We start from the raw sequence: 16,107 nt of genomic DNA, 5'->3' as shown, positions 1-16,107 counted from the left end.
TTCACCATTGCCTTCTCCCATGCAGTATGAGATGATGCCTTTCAGCATCTTCCTATATTGCAGCTGCCCGATATAGGTGTTTCCCATAGTCTGGGAAACATACCAGCGGGGATTCAAACCAGAAACCTCTGGCTTGCTAATCAAGTCATTTCCCCACTGCACCACTGAGTGGCTAAGGTAGGTCATAGCACCACCAAAATGCCACCATTTAAAAACATTTTTAAGAGAAAGAGAAACAATGGAGAGCCAGAGAGAAGGAAAGTGTAGAAAGAGAAATGAGGAAAAAAGTTAAAAGCACATTGAACGTTCCTTTATAAAGTGTTTCTATTTTTATTCATTCTATTTGTTTAGTTAAGACTATAAGAATATGTTATGAGTATGTATATGATTAATAATTCTATTCATTGGAGGGATTTGTGTGTGGGGGTGCATATTAATTTAAGTTAGTAGTTACATAAAATACATTTTTGAGGAAAAGTGCATCCTACTTTACAGTTCAAGTTAAAGCGGGGTTCTGGGCCTCAAAAGACTGAAGGTTACTGGCTTAGTGGGCCAAAGAAATAGATCCAATATATATTAAGTTTGCCAATAAGTATATTCTACAAGTTACTTGAAGAGAGAGAGAGAGAGAGAGAGACTGGCATAACCATTAATGGAGGCGGAGTGACTCCTCAAGTAGATGAATCCCCTTGCTGATCTTAACTCTGTGTTTACTGACGCATACAGAACTACCTCAGAGTTCTTCATCAATCTGCCAACAAGTCCTTCCTCTGACATTGTTCAGCATATCCTGTTGCCTCCTGCTGTGGACACTACAGTTACTTCCACAACTGATATCATCCCTAGATGTCATTAGACAGATTTATTCTGCAAACATGCAATATATATATAAATTAAAAGTGTCATGATCCTCAAGTTTCAGACCTGTAAGTCAAAATTCTTAATCTTGCTTCTTGTTCATTCTTGGAAAAACGTGAGAGTTCCAACATAAATGACATTATATCTTGCATGAGCAGTAGTACCAAGCCTGTGGTCTTCTTGCCTCTGACAGCTCCTGGATCCTGCTTCTGTTTTAGATGCCAGTGGAATGGTGCTTCAAGAGGACTTGATTGAGAACTGACCCACATAGTTTCCCACACATAATTCATATAGAAGCAGCCTTGTTTTCCAGAGTATCCCTGGAACTGTTTGAAGGATTCCTCAATGAAAACACAAGAATAATGAACAAACTTGCCTAAAAAATGTTTTTCATCCATGACTAAGCTTCTCCTGGATTGTATGTTCTACTATTAATCACTTCTAGAGTATTTTAGTCAAACCCTCAATGCCCTCAATGGGGTGAACGTGAGTCCAGCAGGCCTGGCCAGCATCCCACCCTAGGGCATTCCTCAGAATCTTTGTAATATGCAAGGGTTCTGTTGCAGCAGATGTACAGAAGTTTCTTGGTAAACAAGTCAGTATGGAAAGGATTCCCTGCAGGCAGAACATCTGAAGACTTCTGGTTTAGAGCTGAAAGACTGGAAGAAACTCTAATGATGAGAAGCTGCTAGAAGGATTCAAACAAGGGGAGAAGGTCAAAGTGCATCATGCTAAAGGCCTTTAAGTCAAAGGATCCACTACACAGATTATTATTTTCTCACCTGGAGAACATTTCTGTATAGAAGGAAATGTGCATATTGGGTGTGTACATAGCTATGAAGCAACACACATTTATCTTTACAGTGGTCCCTCTACTTACGAAATTAATCCGTTCCGAATGCACATTTGTAAGTCGAAAAATTCATAAGTCGAAAAGCGGTTTCCCATAGGAATGCATTGGGAACGGATTAATGTGTTCCGGAGCCTAGAAAAAAGACCCAGACCCCCAGTAAGGCTTGCAAACTGCACAGGAACATTTCTTTTCAAGAATAAACAGGCAGTAAACAGGCAGGCAAGTCAAGGAAACCGCATGTAAAATTTGTAAGTCGAGGAAACCCCATCTAAAAATTTGTAAGTCGAAAAAACCGCATCTAAAACCGGATCTAAAACTGCCGTTTGTAACTCGAAAAATACTTATGTTGAGTAGTTTGTAAGTCGAGGGACCACTGTATTATGCACCACAGAATCTGGAAGTGTTTTTTCTTTTCTTTATCTAACTTCATATATTACCATATTCTTTTAATTAACACCACTCCGTTTATATCAGAGGTCTTTAGATTAGTGCATAGTTTACCCACGTGATACTCAGCTAATGCAGCTTTTGTTTAGAGGTTGTGTTTTTAACAAGCTTTTCTCACTGTGATAATCAGTGCTTTCTAAACAAACATTGCTAGTTGCCACAACTGAGCAGAGTTTAGCAGATCCCCTCAAGCACTAAATTAATCAAAAACAATACAAGCTGGCAATAATCTTGTTTAAAAATGATTTTCTAACGTGAACAAAGTGTCACAAAGTTCTCTCTTAAACCCCACCCTGGAATGGGCCCTCCATATGTTTGATAGGAGACCACGAACAATCGTGCAGCTCCACTCCACCTACAATGTGACACGTATGCATGGACCTCATGCATGCATTATCATTATGCCTGCACAATCCTTTCCTCTCATACAGCAGGGAGAGAACTGTGCAATTGTATGTGCATTCAGCTTGTGTCATATGTTGCATGGGGGAGACAAAGTAGTCACACTCCTCTGCTACATATACGGGAGGTTCATTCCAGTAAACGAGTGTACAGGCTCTCTGCTTAGCAGAACTGATTCTGTCCTGGTCTCTCATGGGAAGCAGGCACGGCAAGGCCTCCGAGAGCTCCAGGGTAAGGATGTGCACGGAACCGATGGGGTGGCGGCTCGAAGGCGGGGCAGGGGAGGGTGCTCTTTCCCCTCCTGCTGCATTTCCCCCACTGGCGCGGCACTTCAAAAAGGTGTGGAAGGGAGGTACATGGCTGCCCCGCCTCACCCTTTTAAAGTGCAGTGCCGGCGGGGGAAACGTGGCAGGAGGGGTAAGAGCACTCTCCCTGCCCTCAAAGGCGGAAGGGGTAAGAGCACTCCCCTGCCTTCGAACCGGCCAAACAACTGCCTGTTGTTCAAACTTAAAAGGGCCTCTGAACAGGTTGGTGCACATCCCTACTCCAGGGAGCAAGTTAATCCAACCGACTCATCTCCAGCTAAGCCCTTTAATGTCTTTTGGCCCCAACGTCAACCTCAGCCCCCACCCCACCCCACCGCTGGCTCTCCGATGCATAGTGTGGATCCTTAAAGGGGTAGCTCCCAGGCAGTCTTAAGCTGAGCACTCTATTTTCTCTCAGCTACCTCTCACCCGATATGTTGGCGAGCAGCCTCTGAAGAACAAGAGGTTCTTAATACATCTGTGCCTGACCCCTCTGGTGAATCCAGCATGGGAGGGCATTTGGGGGGGGGGGTCTGGATTCAGGCTCTCAGGACTGCCCAATGCCTGGTTTGTCTTCACCGCTAGGGCCTGGCACCTGTACCTCAGCAGCTGGTGTTGGTGCTGAGGATTTGCCTGGCTCTTCCCCCTTGGGATCTGAGTCCTGGCTGTCACTTGAGGTCAGGGCCATGACATCACTATGGCTAGGACTGAATGCTAAATAACATTTTTTAAATTTGTTTGTTTATTTATTTAACATATTTGTATACCACCCACTACCAAAGTCTCTAGGCGGTTTACAGCAATAAAACAAACCTTTTTTAAACAATTAAAACATATAGAAATATCAAATTAGAATACCCATAAAGGTAAGGTAAAGTGTGCCATCGAGTCAGTATCCACTCCTGGCGACCACAGAGCCCTGTGGTTGTCTTTGGTAGAATACAGGGGGGGTTGACCATTGCCTTCTCCCATGCAGTATGAGATGATGCCTTTCAGCGTCTTCCTATATCACTGCTGCCTGATATAGGTGTTTCCCATAGTCTGGGAAACATACCAGCGGGGATCCAAACCAGAAACCTCTGGCTTGCTAGTCAAGTCATTTCCCCGCTGCACCATTAGCTTGGCTAAAGAGATATGTCTTTAGTTGTGTTCCCAAAGCCAGCAGGGATGGAGCAGGGGTGCATACAGATGAAACAAAAAAACAGGGTGAGGTGCCCAGCTTTTATCACCCCCACCCCCCATCAAAGAAAAATGTAAGCATATAAAACTAATGAAATCAATCAATTCAGCTAATTCATTCAATGCTCTTGGTGCTCTCTCCAAGCTTCAGGTAGACTGTCTGCCTCCATATTTCTGAAAGTGCATTGTGTTCTTTCAGTTGATTATTTGTTTCTCATGTTACTTAAACACACAAACATATAATCCATTTTTAAAAAATCTGAAAAAGTGCATTAGAGAAGGAGAGGAAAATGGCTTCATGCACAGCTGGCTTCTGCTGCCAACATGGAGTATAGGTTTCCCCCTGAACTCAGTCCTTTAGGGAAGATTGTACACTTGAACATAATATGATGTGCTTCCACAGTGGACTCATGTATGTCTGGGTGCATCCTTAGATATTTCTCTTTTAAAACAACCAGGATGCAATCCAGCTCCACTAAATATCAATAAAGCTTTTGCCATCAGTTTCAATGGGGGATGGACTGAAGTTGCGTCTACAGCATTCTTTCTGTTTAATGCGTTCCTCCATAGTGTGTGAAGCAGCTACAATAGACCATAGGGACTTGCTAGATCTGGTCACTGAAAGTGTAAATCTAATTAGAGTCAAGAAATAAGAAAACGCTTCCTTTAAGAGAAGAATAATTCATTAACTGTACATACTGGTTCACACATATCACACTATTTTCTGAAAACTCCAAGCAGACAGGATAATTTCTACACAAGTTCTACACAATCTATTTGTGCGGAGTTGGAAGAGTGTTGAGTGGGACAAGGTTTCATGGTCCACCAGGGCCTTATAGCTCTTCAACACCCACCACTTCTGCCTCATGTCAAAGAAAAGCAAATAGGTTTATTAAATAGCTGTCAGGCCGAATGAGGCTGTACAGAGACCAAACTGGGGAGAAATTGGATTAGAGGCAGAGTACATGCCATGCTAAACAAGAGCACAGATTTATGGCTTTTACTGAACATTCGTACAAGGAAACTGGCAAAGAGGGTGCACAAAGTTTCCTCTCTTGGGCCTGCCCCAAAGTGGTATATCTCTTTTAAGGTTTTGATCCAGAACCATTCCTTTTGGAGAAATGATTTGCATCCCAGTCCAAAAGATATGCATAACTGCGAGGCTGCACAGACTGGGTTGTGCTGATGTGGATGCTGTACGGTCCTGCGTGCTAGTCTGGCAGGGGAATTATATTCCACTATAGGAAGTGCCAATTCAAAAACTATTATAACAGGTTGTTTCAATGCATCGTGCACAAGGATCAGGTCTGAACAACTTGTGACCCACCAAGCTGAACTTAGCAGTAAGAAGGTTGCCAGCTTAACCAAAGTGATGCAGTCCAAGCAAAGCAATCCATTGTTTGACACGATACTGAGAATGAAATTAAGGAGAAAGTGAGTGGAGGTCACAAAACTGGTATTATAGAACCAATCCAAGGTTTCATATAATAGTCACTTAATCTTGCTCTTCCTCTATACAGCAAAATGCATCAACAAAGGATTAAGTGTACCATTGGGATGATTCTAGGCCTCCCTGCCCAGGGCTTTTATTTTGCTGTACAACATAACATGACATGTGAGAGAGCCTAGAAGATAAGAATGTTGGAAAAGACACATAGACCAGTCAGCTAACAGAGTATACCACTGTATTTGCAACCATTAAAACCTAATGGCCATTGCAGAAGAAGTGCTGAAGCTTAAAAAGAAGAAAATGGGGATCAAATCAGCTTCAAGAACTCCAAAGAGTTTATGATTTTTTTTCCAAAAGTAAGCTAAGGTAGAAGGGAGTGTGTTTCCCAAAGTGCCAAAAGTCAACATCTTTGCAGAACCCACCCCAAAAATATGTGGATTTATTAAATGTATATCACACATACAGTCTTGATCTTCAAGCCTGTGAAGGCTTGCTCTTCTAGGTGAGTAGTAGTACTATTATCCCTCTGGAGTAAATGTAGCCCTACTTGAGTAAAGGTCAAACAGTGAAAAATGTATTTACTACATTTCTATTCTGCTCTTCCTCCAAGGAACATAGAGCAGTGTACATGGTTATCAACAACCCTGTGAGGTAGGTTAGGCTGCGAGAGACAATGCATAATAACTGGCCCAGAGCCACCCAGTGAGTTTCATGGCTAAACAGGGATGTGAACTCAGGTCTTCCTAGTTCTAGTTCAGCACTCTAACCACTACACCACACTTTCATGCTAGCTTTTTAGGGCCTTTTTCAAAGACTGAAATTTGGTTCAAAAGATACCTAAGCCATTTTTTTACCATAAATTAGAGCACTGATTTGGTTGGTGGTTGTGGTCCTGGAATCTAAACTTTCTTTTTATCCAGATGTCACACATGCCAAAGATGTTGTCTAGGATCAGAGCAGGAATCTTAATCAGCAACTATTGTGGTGGAGTGCACAGCTCAATTCAGATGACCAAATTGACATGTTGAGAATGAAGACTGGGTGGAGCTGCAGAGCACAACATATGGCCAAGTGATAGGACTGGTTCTTACAAACATCCTCCATTTGTGGCAGCCTGCACTGATCCAGTTACCTGAGGCACCTTTTAAGTTAGTGGCTTTCATACTTAGCAGGAGGAAGCTATTGTCCCTGTTCAATCTAGCCTAGCCTCCCTCCTACTGGATGTTGGTGGCATCACCCTTGTGTTTCTTTTTTCAGTTGTGAGGCCCTTTGGGGCAGGGAACTCTCCTCTTATTCTTTTTGCTACATAAAATAACAATTTACTAGCTGACCTTGCACAGAGCATCTGTGCAGTTGTGTACTGAGCCTGTGGCATCCCCCCGCAATTCTCTCTCTCACTTCCCCCCCGCAGCTCTCTCACTCGCTCTCCCGCCCGCAGCTCAGGTGCTCGCTCCCGCCGGCAGCTCACTCTCTCACTCTCTCCCCTGCAGCTCCCTCGTTCTCCCCCCCTGCAGCTCTCTCCCCTCCGCAGCTCTCCCCATTGGGCAAGCCACGCCCAGGCCATCCCACCGCCACCTCCCACTTCCTCCTCCCGGCTGGTAGGGCTTTGCCCGCCATCTGCCCACCTCCTCGCCGCTGCCATTATTTCTCCCCGCCACCACCTCCTCTTCCTGGCCGGCGAGGCTTAGCCCGCCGTCCACCCACCTCTTCTGGCTGGAGGGGCTTCGCCTGCCGGCCCTCCACCTCTGCATCCTGACCGCCACCATTATTTCTCTCCACTTCAATGCTGGAACTCTTGCACGCTCTAGAGCATCTGCGCATTAGTACCTGATTGCTCCCCTCACCTCAGAGATCTTCCCACCCCACTGAGCTGCATTCCTGTTCCTCCTCTCTCCCGTTGCTTCCATATCCCTCACCCTTCTTGGTCTCAGCTGCAGCGTTGCTGCCGCCTATTGGCCAAGCTGCAGCCCCCTATCCCCAGAGACCTCCCCACCCTCACCCAAGCCCTGATCCTCCACCCAGGAGCAGCAGCAGTGGTTGACCAGGCTGTTCCTCTCTGCTGCCACCACCACGGCCACTCGTTCCCCTCAGGCCACTGACAGGCCCAGATCCGTCCCTTGCCTGCCTGCCTGCCTGCCTGTGACAATGACCTCGGTAGTCCCAAACAGCAGCAGTGGTTGACTGGGCCCTTCCTTGCTGCTAGTGCTGCCATGGCTGCTCATTCTTCTCAGGCTGCTGACAGGCTCAGGCCCGTCCCTTTCCCTTCCTTCTGTCTTTCTTCCCCCTCCCTTCTTTTTCTCTTTCTCTCTCCTCCACTCGCTCTTCCCCACTCTTTCTTCCCCCTCCCTTCCTGTTTTTTCTCTCTCTCCCTCCCTCCCTGAGTTAACAGATTTTGTTCATCTTGTTTCCTCATCTAATTCACACAATGGCATCCTCCTCCTCCTGAAGGGGCTCTTTCCTCCCTCACAACCCATCTTTTTGCAGACCCTTCCCTGCTATCCTTTTATATATATAGATTTCTCTCCTCTACAATCAAGAACATCTTCCGACCAGTAACAGTCGTGTTCCAACTGACCTTAACCATCACAGGCTCCTCCTCCTTATCTGCATAGGGAATCCCCACTGCCCAATCACCACAGTGCCACAGGCTCCTTCTCCCTATGTGCATATGGAATCCCCACTGCCCATTTGGGTGCTTCTGCTTGCAAACTCTGTCAGCCAATCGCCTCCTTTCTACCACGTCCCCACGCATGGCCCGTCTTGGAAAATTAATAATATAGATGCCTGTATGCATGTAAATTGCTTTGTGAAATTTTTGTTCAATAGTAATATATAGACAACACTAGTTCACTTCTCTTGCCCCATTATCCAGCTATTTTTCTATGACAGAGATGGCCAACTAGCTTGAATCTGCAATCCAGCAAACTGACTCTTGGATGGCCACAGTCAACACAGTTGACATCACTTAGTGTCACTGCCATTGCTAGCTTAATTCCCTTTGATTTCAGTGGGACTTCATCATGACTTTTTGTTGGCTTGTGTCCACAGCATCATTATTAGATCTATTTAGATCACAGTTCCAGTAAAGGAACATATAGAGAGTGGCAGGGGTATATGAAGCCTGGTGGTGGCCCCAAGACACGATGGGAGGGTGAATGCTGTGCCAACTCACGGCTGCCAGTGCCTCCATCCCTGCACCTGACCACTTCCTCACTGGGTGTGTGCAAACCCCACACCAGTTATGCCCCTTCCAGCAGTTTCAGCATGCCATTGCAGGGGGCATGGTCGGCGTCAGGAACTAATGCGCAGCCTATCCAGCTGGCCAGCACATTCTTTCCTCTCCTTCATGAGTGAGCTGGATGGGCCATGCATGAGGTGACAAAAAAAAGGGCCTGGCAATGGCAGCCATGGGGGTAGGTGGGCAGGGTGCCCACTGATGGGACAGCAGCAGCTGCAGCAGCACCCATAGCACCCCCATAGCCCACCTCCCCCATGGGGGGTGCCTGGGGCAAGGGGCACCCTGGTGGCCCCTTCACCCCCATAGCCCAGGGACATTTGTCCCCCCTTGTTCAGCAGTGGCTATGTCACTGGGGAGTGGGATCATGCCTGCTGGCTCTGCCCCACTCACAACCTCCTTGAACTGAAGGGCTGTCCAGAGCCTACACCTATCTAAGCTACACATATTCTATTCTATTCTATTCGATTCGATTCGATTCGATTCGATTCAATTTCTATACCGCCCTTCCAAAAATGGCTCAGGGCAGTTTACACAGAGAAATAATAAATAAATAAGATGGATCCCTGTCCCCAAAGGGCTCACAATCTAAAAGGAAACATCAGATAGACACCAGCAACAGTCACTGGAGGTACTGTGCTGGGGGTGGATAGGGCCAGTTACTCTCCCCCTGCTAAATAAAGAGAATCACCACATTAAAAGGTGCCTCTTTACCAAGTTAGCAGGGGTAATGAAGGCTCTCTCAACACATTCATATAGAATCTACAGTCCTATTCAGACATTATGTTGCATGAGCGCACAGACATCTGTACACATGCAGATGCTGTGCGAATGACTGTACATGGGTTCACTTTTAAAGTGAACTGGGTACAGAGGGATCCCCTCAAATGCAGGGTACTGCTAGGAAGCATATTACTGTATGTGTGTTGAACTTGTGTGAATAACTGCAAGTGTACAGTGTATACAGACTGTATGTGTGTTTAACATAATGTGTGAATAGGAGTTGCATGCAGGTGCTATATAGATCTTTGGAGGTCAAGAATAGGGACAATAGACATGATGATGATGATGATGATCCTTCCTTGATGCACATTAATTTGACCTGAAACCATCTGAATTGGACTACTGGTTCTTTTCCTTACAAGAGAAACTCAGAGCAAATGTTTTACCATACTTTGAATAAAAATTGGTAGGGGCATCTAGGGCCAGACAACGTTACTTTAGAGACTGCCCAGCTGCCTGTCCCTTTGCCATAGCAAAGGGATACACATAAACCTTTGCCATAGCAAAGGGACACACATAAACCTTTCAGACTCAGAGGGGGTAGCATCTCATTCTATTTCTTTTCTCTTTTAAGTTTTGAAAAGGTTTACAATTCATCTTTTGGGGCCAAAGAAAATATCACAAGAGATCATTTTAAACAATGTATGCTATCCTTTACTTCCCCTGCCCCCTTCCTAAAAAAACCCACAAAAAACACCCTATCATGCAGGCATCTCTCCTCTTTCTGATGGAAGTAATTTCATTATTTTAAAAGCACTTATGCAACCAATGGAGGCGACACAACAAATGGTGTGTGCGTGCATGCAGGCACAAGTCTCTTCTGGAGTCAAATCAGATTCAGCCCTGTTCCTTCCACCTGCTTCATCCTCTACCTATTAGCAATATTAATAATTGTATTGTAAATGTCAAACCAGCCATAGGGAGAGGCTCACAATGTGATGATCTACATAGAATATTTCTACACAAGCACTTTAGTTTATTCTACAAAAGACCAGTTGCCCTTGTGATGATTTTAAGCACATCTAGTTCATAAGACAAGACACAGCTGAATGAAGCCCTCCTGTCATTAGATTATGAAAATGTATACCAACTTCCCTGTGTGTACTCAGTGCTGTCTATAATCTGAATTTACAGGTTGCACAAGTGGGAAATCTAATGTTAAGGACAAAATTTGGCATCCTAAGAATCCACTCCCGCTTTAGTCTCTAGTTCTTATTCATTTATTAAATTCACAAGACCCATTTATTTAAAAAGCTTTTCTTGGATTACCCTAATTCACCGTGTTTCTCCCCTAGCACCAGATTCTCCCCTAACAACAGCTGCCACCAAATTTTACTTCAGATTCCCATTTTCAGCAGGGTTGGTTTCAAGATGTACTCAATTTGAATGAGGGGCAGATTCTGGCAAGTCTCCCTCATGCACCCTGCCTCAGTAGACCCCAGCAAAGTCCTCTCACTGTATATGTGGAGATAAATAGGATTGAAACTCATATTTATGAAGTCAGATCCCAGGGCCCAGGCACAGTTATGCTGTGGTTGGTACCTTAAGACTGCAGTCCTGCATTTGCATTAGACCTACTAAAACCTGTGGAATATAAGCAAGCACACGCGAATGGATAATAGCAATAGCAATAGCAATAGCACTTACATTTATATACCGCTCTATAGCCAGAGCTCTCTAAGCGGTTTACAATGATTTAGCATATTGCCCCCAACATTCTGGGTACTCATTTTACCGACCTCGGAAGGATGGAAGGCTGAGTCAACCTTGAGCCCCTGGTCAGGATCGAACTTGTAACCTTCTGGTTACAGGGCGGCAGTTTTACCACTGCACCACCAGGGGCTCTAATGTAAGCTCGACAGGGAGCTCAATATCGCGATTATTTCCAGCCATTTGTTCATATGACTGTTGATGAGAAGGGGGCTTCACAAATGCTTGTAACAACATGCCAAAGTCAGTTGTTCAAAATGTTAGTCGTGCTTAAGTTCAACTGAAATCAGCGAGACCCATTGTCAGTGCTGGGGTGTGATGTGTGAGCAGCAGCTACTGATGAGTCAGGATCAAGAGGTGAGTGTAAACCGAGGAGTAAAGTCAGGACAGAAGGTGGAAGTCAGAACCAAGGAGCAAAGCCAGACGTTTCAGACAAGAATTTACCAGAGCCACGGAGTGCTTGCCTATACAGGAAGTCCTTTATTGTCCAATAGCCAGTCTGGGGGTGAGGTTGGAGCCAGCAGAATCTCAGAGCCTTTTACTCCTGTGATAATCCCAGAATGCAGTTCTGGTAGCTGGCCACAGCACCTAAGGCTCTCTACTCCAGCCCAGACAGTTCCTGACACACATTAATCACCACTAACTTTTTCAATGGGACTTAAGTACAACTAAGTTTCTCAGGATTTGGGGCCAATGTGTGCAGAGTTCTGCTGGTGCCAACAGCCTGTGTGCAGTTACCCATGTGTGGCTAGAAAGCAGTGTGTAACGGCAACTGTTAGGATGGAGGTCGTTGTGATAATGGATAGATTCATCAATAGGCTGATTTTCTTGGCTAAGCCCGAAATATTCCTATTATTCCTGGATTTAGAAATTAGAAAACCATTTTTGTCCTGTAACATGTAGATGTCTGGGAATCACAAAAGGCATTTTGAGTTTTCTGTTCTATGTGAGAAAGTCTACCAATTTACAAAGCATCTTCTGGATTACCACACAGGCTGAAGCAACCAGGACATAATCACTCTGATCGTTGATGAAAATACAGCTGCTATCGATTCCCTGATTATACTGATTGCCCTTTGTAGGTCAAGATAGAGCCCATCCCATTGTTTAACAAATACAGTATTCTGTTCACTACATCAATTACCCTGACCCTGGGGGCTTTGAAAGCCTCCCCACTCGACCATTTACAGTGACAGCTGTCATGCTAATGAATCCACGTTGACATTATAATTAAACCATTATACAAAGTGAGGCCTTGGCGCTTCTTGGCTGGGCAGCTCACAGGCCAGTCCAGAGGGAGCTCCTTGATGAAGAACTGCAGCTTGAGAGATTATGCGAGATCATTTTCAGAGGGTGCAAAATGCATTGGTGAGAGGAAGGAAGAGCAGGAAGGCAGGCAGGACAAGTTGATGACTAGTCCCGGTTTCTTGAGTTCATCAGAAAACAAGATGTTAAGTTAAAAGGAGCTGAGCTGAGGAGAGCTATGCTACTCCCAAAGGCTATCCTGTCACCTCCTAAGGGACATCTCACCATGCTGAATGCACTGTTGTCTTCTTCTTGCTGATGCAGAGAATATGCACAAGAAAAGGCCAGCAATGGGAACCACTCCTGGTTCCCATTCCTGGTGGTGCAGGGATTCAGGTGCAGGGGTTCGGGTGCTGGACTAAGACTGGGTAGACCCAGGCTCAAATTCCCAACCAGGTATGGAGCTCACAGGGTGACCCTGGTCCAGTCACCATCTCTCAGCCTGAGCTCTCTTACTCTGGTTGCTATGAGTATCAGCTGAGGGACAAGAACTTTGTACAATACCTCGAGCTCCTTGAAGGAAAGGCAGGCTAGAAATGTAATTTGTAACAACAACCTGCTCCCCTTGACATCCTACCCATAGGTTTTGTAGTTAAAGCAACCAAAAAATGCAAGGTCGCAGCAGCACAACAGGCAGTAGTGTTGTCACAAATTTAGAAGTGCAGGCACTCTCCATGACAACACGCTTACAATGGTCTCACTTAGACAGATGCAATAATTTTGGGTGGTCTGTTACAAAAGGTCAGGGATAGTTTCCTAACCCTACAGAGCTTGAACCTCATGTGGTTATTCACCCAGAAGAGTAGTCCGGATCGTCAACCACAAGCAGTGGAGGATACTCCTTGTAACAGAAGACAGGAAGAATGATACAAGCAGTTGTAGTCTGATAGTCAGTTATGCAACACATTGTTCAAATAGCAAGAGCAGCATATTACTTCCATTTAGAAAACAAAGGGCTTTGAGTCCCTGCTGAGACCCTGGAGGAATAGAAATATTAGGACTGTCTGTGTCCCTGAAGCACTTTACCTCTGGTGACGGGAAAAGCCTACCACAAAGATGGATTAGTAGTTTGTGATTCAGAGCCTCAGTGACAATTTAACAACCTGAGAGTTTACCTGTCCTTGACCAGGAACGTTTGGAAACTTTCCACACTTTAAATGATGCAGGCGGCTCACTTACCACATGACAGACAGCTAGCTATATCTCCAGAGGTATATTTGTAGGTGTCTAACATTAGGAGCAAAAGGACTTAGCTCTTTGTAAGGTGGAAATGTGAAGAAGAAAGAGTGTAATCAGAGCCACCACAAAGGCTCAGGGCAAATATTCTTACAAATATTAAAACCTCACTCTCATGCCATCCTGATTCCAGTATTAAAAGTAAAACATTTTTTTAAAAAGTCAGCATGGCTTTTGGAAGATGCTCAGATTCTGGCTTTGGCACTCAATGTGTTCCCACTAAGCATCACTAATGTAACTGATAAAGGGTGGATAAAGGACAGGGTCAAACTGCCCCTCAACCATGAAGGTCTCTGGGTTGCTTTGAGAGAATCACTGTTCCTCACCCTAACTCTTATGGTCAAGATAAAATAGGATAACCCCTTCCATGTCCCTGCTTGAAAGCAAGGTAGAATGATATTGCTCATTGTATTTGTATGCTAACTTTAAAAAAAAAAATCAGACCACAACCAACCTGTGAAGTAGGATAGGCTGTGGGACTCAAAGCAACCCAGTGAACTGCACAGTGAGCAAGTTCTGAAACTGGCCAATTCAATATTTATAAAAGATAAATGCACCACATATAAAAAATAAAAATATCTGATTTTTACAAGTGGCTGAAAAGAAAAACTGTAGCAAAACATAGTATTCTCAAAGGTTGTTTAGATTGTTTTCCCCTGGTCTCATGCTGAAATATGAAATTAAATTTAAATTATGAGCAAGAACATTGGTCAATACCAAAATGAGCATAAGAACAGCCCTGCTGATCAGGCCCAAGGCCCATCTAGTCCAGCATCCTGCTTCATACAGTGGCCCAACAGATGCCGCTGGGAAGTAGCCATTGATGAACTTCTCCTCCATGAAGTTATCCGAACCCCTCTTAATGCCATCCAGGTTGTTGGCTGTTCTAGTAAAGAAATGTTCTAGTAAAGAAATGTTTTCTTTACTATACACCAATGAGAAGCTGTATGGTTAAATAATAGATTACTTTAAGTTTCCAAAATCCCCTTACCAGGGACCTCTGCTGTGGACAGAGATGTCTTGGCCTCAGCTATTTCACGTGACTGGCTAATATGAAGGTTCAAAAGCTGTGGACTCCTGGATTATATCATTACATATATACATTTCTATGCTCATCTGACACCTTGTGTAAAGAAAATGCAGACATACAAATATGTTAAATAAATAAATAAATAAATAAATAAATAAATAAATAAATAAATAAATGATTTTTCAAAATATTTCAGAACTGCTCCAGGGATTGAGCTCGGAGGGCACAGAGAGGACACTAGCCGGTTGCTATCCTTCGCTGCTGCCTTTCCCACCCCCATTTCAGTCTGAACTGTACGGCTGAATTGCAGAATGACTAGTTCAAAGCTTGCTCCAAAAGAGAAAAGCCAGGTTTCAGATGAGATGAGGGCACTTCCAAACAACCCCCACAGCTCTGAAAATGAAAGGTAATTGCCCTTGAGAAATGACTGAGGATTTTATTCTTTCCTTCAACTTTCTTATGCATTGGCACCAATGGAAGTTTCCTCCCTGGGCTTATAGCAATTGAGGGGGACATTTTTGTCAATGAGAAAGGGATAATCCAATGATAAAGGGATAAATGCTTCTCCCTGCATAAATGTTTGTAGTAGTATTCATAGTTCCAGTTATGGTTCTTTGCAACTGCAATTTTGTTTAAGACAAAAACTGCAAATCCAAATGATAAAAGAAGTGTCACATCTGGATTAATCCTCAGTCCTTTTAGTGCACAAGTGGTCAACTGGCAGTTCTCCGCCTGTTGCTGAACTACAACTCCCATCATCCTGAGCCAACATAAACTGTAGCTGAGAATGATGGGAGTTGTAGTCCAAAAACAGTTGGGGAGTCTCCAGTTGGTCATCCCTGATTTAGGGGGAGGAAGTGGATAGTTTTTATCTGCTGAAGAAACTCTTGCTTGGTGCAAGAGGGCTTTCTTCGTGTTTGCCCTGAGAACAGATAGTGATTCTGCTCTAGCATTTCCCCCCAATCTAACAGCAGGCAGTAAGAGAATCACCTGTACTCATGGAGCTCAGAACAGACAGTGAAATAGACATATGTGCATTCATTACACATGACACTACACACAGTGAATATGCTTTTTCATGTATATAGAGTAATATTTGTGTGAGAGAATCACTATGCATGAAGACACAATACCACAGATCTTTTAAATACCATAAATTTGAGCATCTTGACCATCACACATTTTAGCCCCCAAACTCTAGACACCTTTCAAGGTTCTTGAAATCCATTAAATACTAACAAATGTGGGTTCCAATCCCCCATGGAACTCTAGTTATCAGCTGATCCCACCTATGAGATACCAAGCTTTTTCCTG

At 44.3% G+C, this 16,107-nt stretch overlaps 1 long non-coding RNA gene across 1 annotated transcript in view; it reads right to left on the bottom strand.

The window, feature by feature from the left end:
• Nucleotides 1–334: 334 nt before the first annotated feature.
• The window catches only part of LOC128332143 (uncharacterized), a 111,136-nt gene continuing 95,363 nt past the window's right edge, over nt 335–16,107 (bottom strand). Inside the window, exon 7 of the long non-coding RNA XR_008310572.1 lies at nt 335–1,546. This is a non-coding gene — a long non-coding RNA (uncharacterized LOC128332143). The remainder of the gene's footprint in view (nt 1,547–16,107) is intronic.

The sequence above is a fragment of the Hemicordylus capensis genome, chromosome 6 (genome assembly GCF_027244095.1).
Source record: "Hemicordylus capensis ecotype Gifberg chromosome 6, rHemCap1.1.pri, whole genome shotgun sequence".
In the NCBI taxonomy this organism is placed as follows: domain Eukaryota; kingdom Metazoa; phylum Chordata; class Lepidosauria; order Squamata; family Cordylidae; genus Hemicordylus; species Hemicordylus capensis.
The sequence above is the reverse complement of the archived record's forward strand: the minus strand, read 5'-3'. Positions and strand labels throughout refer to the sequence as shown.